Source organism: Cydia splendana, chromosome 25 (genome assembly GCF_910591565.1).
Source record: "Cydia splendana chromosome 25, ilCydSple1.2, whole genome shotgun sequence".
In the NCBI taxonomy this organism is placed as follows: Eukaryota; Metazoa; Arthropoda; class Insecta; order Lepidoptera; family Tortricidae; genus Cydia; species Cydia splendana.
Window position 1 is genome coordinate 366197 of NC_085984.1, and position 3325 is coordinate 369521.

The following is a 3325-nucleotide window of genomic DNA, read 5'->3' on the forward strand; positions in this document are numbered from 1 at the left end:
GCGCGTCACGGAAATGTTCGAGCTACAAGCTCGCGCGGGGGCCAGCGAGCGACGCGAGCGACAGAGTGAGCGCAGCGACCGCCGCAGAGGACGGCCCAGCGAGCGCGAGCGACGCAGCGACAAGCGGAACGAGCGAGAACGCCGCGGGCAGGAGAGCGGCCGCACGTCGAGCGAGTCCACCGAGTTCTCGTCGTCCAGTAGCAGCGTCGATGCGCTCAAACGACGGGTAGTTTTATACAAACCCTTTATTGTATTACGGGTACAATCGTCATAAATTCATAATGGCCCTGGCGTTGTCCCGGCATTTTCTCATAGCTCCCAAGAATTGACAGAACCACTAGTTTTTACTAAGTAAACTAAGCTTTATTCCATGGGACTAGTCTGGTTTCCTCACGATGTTTTCCTTCAACGAAATGCGGTTGGTATTAGGTATCTAATATTTTACCATCATTGTACAGTTTAAGTCTCAAGAAACTCATTAGTTTAGTGCTATCGCCCACACTCTTAACTGTCCATCGGTGGACTTTATGCCTTTTGTAATAAGGTCCACCGATGTGTTGCTGTTTGTACGAGCCAGGATTCGAACTCGCGATCTTCGGTTACTGTAATTGATAAGTAAGTAGGTACCTACTGTAATTTCAAGTAATAAGATAATGTATTGCAGACCTCCGAGTGTAGAACATACAAGATCATAATGTCGAAGCTGGACGAACTGAACCGGCTGTTCGTGGCGCGCCGCCCCGGCGCCCCCGGTGCCCCGGCGCCCGCCGCGCGCGCCCGAGGGGACTCCTCGGTGACGGTGTCGGACAAGGTTGTGGGCACTGACTCTCTGCTGCACACGGTAGCTCATTTTCACTTGGCTTGACTTTTTCTCCAAGTATGATGTTTGTGACTGTTTTGTGTCAGTGCCATAATGGTCTCGTGAGTCTCGTCTCTCGTCTTGGCAACATGATGAAAATGTTTTTGGTGAAATATACCTAAGTTTTACATTAAGTTACAGGTGTAAGCACCAAACATGGGCTAAAATTATCAGAGAGTAGGTATGTACCAGAATGTTTGGTGTACCCTTATTTTACCGCCAAGTTTTTTGCAGAATTTTGTTATACAGAAAATTATTCATAGAATAATCGAATCGCACATTTTTGTTACAACTAATTCTGTTTCTTCGATTATTCATTAAAAAAAAAACATATTTTGTAACTTGATTAAAATTCAGAATATTTAGCCAAAGATTTTTAAATAAAATAAAAGACTGTCTATAGAATTATTATTCATTGAATATTATTTGTGCGACACTACAGTTCACAGAATATTAATTTCAACAATTATTATTTTACTAAATTACCTTTCACATACTCGTAGTATTCATTGAAATTGCTAAAAAAGGAGTTTAGGTTACTTTAGAGCTGCAACCCCTAAGAAAACGAACCGTTGCCAGAAAAGGGGTTAGGTTAGGTTAGAACTGCGACCCCCAAGAAAACGAACTGTTGCCAGAAAAGTGGGTTAGGTTAGGTTAGAACTGCGACCCCCAAGAAAACGAACTGTTGCCAGAAAAGTGGGTTAGGTTAGGTTAGAACTGCGACCCCCAAGAAAACGAACTGTTGCCAGAAAAGTGGGTTAGGTTAGGTTAGAACTGCGACCCCCAAGAAAACGAACTGTTGCCAGAAAAGTGGGTTAGGTTAGGTTAGAACTGCGACCCCCAAGAAAACGAACTGTTGCTAGAAAAGTGGGTTATGTTAGAACTTAGAACGGCAACTCCTAAAAACGAATTCCTTCCAGAGAAGCACATTGCGTTAAATTAACGACTCAATAAATAAAATTCGACTAAATGACTATTCTGTATATTAATTTTTGGTGAACAGTATTTATAAGAAGTGACTTTTCTACAGATCGATGATTCTGTCAAATGAAATAACATGAACAAATTGTTCTTCAAATAAAACTAATGTTTTAAATTTTTGGTGAAACCTACCTAATCCGAATTAAAATTATTTGAAGTAAATATTCTATGTAAAGATTATTTTGCGATTTGAAATTACTTGAAAAATTTTCTGTGAAACGAAAATCTGCAGAATAATTGCCGGCAAAATAAAGGTAAACCGAATGTTTACGGTCAGGGAATTAATATTTAAAAAGAAACAAAGATAAAATCTGTATGTCCCTTGCACAAAGCAGTCAAATTTTGTTATTTTGTGCTTCACGGAAAATATATTGAAACGTGCAACACCGCATTCAGAGCCAGGTGCAAAATCGTGGGTAACGCCGTGCTGACGCTGAGCCGTGGCTATTTAATGAGTTAAAAAAACTTTTTTGAAAGTAATGCAAAATGATGACTGAAAAATGCGCTTAGTATTTGATATGCGGGCATCCGATACTATTATTTTAGGTATAGGTACCTAATAAGTCGATATCTTTTTAAAAATCCAAGTCGTCTCTTTCTGTGCTGTGGCAATTTGTCTCGCTAGACCTGTGTTGCGCATCCTTGGTATTGATTATGTAGATGTCGGCGGCCGATCGTAAGATCAGGCATATCGTGAAATTCCTAGGCATATCGTGAAACGTGAAAATCTTTGACTCGTTCCCTGAGTCGACGGAGCCCCGCTACGCGGGGCTCCTATTTCTGGGCAGTTTGCCCTTCGGGCATCTGAAGCAACCTAACGAACCTATCCTACCTATATATTGGTTTGATGTGACTATCGTCAAAACATTACACAGGAACATTACGATCTGCCTGATCGTACGATCGGCCTACGACATATATAATATGAGACCGATTAAAAAGCGTGTATTATGTACAGTCAGCAATACTATTCGCTTAGCACCATTGCATACAAACTTGTACTAGTTGTACATCATCATAATATACGTGAATACATGTGGTGTGACACTGACAGGCGCGGCAGAGGGCGGAGATCGACCACAACCGCACCATGATCGTGGCCACCGCCGCCGTCGACATCCCGCCGACGCCGAGAGTCAACATCGTCACCGAGAGGTAACTGACGACCCTACCTACACACACACACAAAGAGTTTTGACCTAAATTTAAATCCTATGTATATAGAATTTTATTGTAATAATAATAACTCCACGGCCGATTCGGCCACGGCGACTGCTATCAGCTCCGTCGCTGTCTCTGGCGTGCTCGCAAGTGGCTGACGTAGCCTATCTTCGCGAACATTGCGGGCATGTGAGCACACCATTTCTGTAATTATAATGTATTGCCGCAGGTGGTCTGCGGCAATACATTATAATTACACAAATACACAAAAGCTCTATATAGTTCGTTTTTTTTAGCATTAGAAAGAACTTGCAAGAAGGTAAG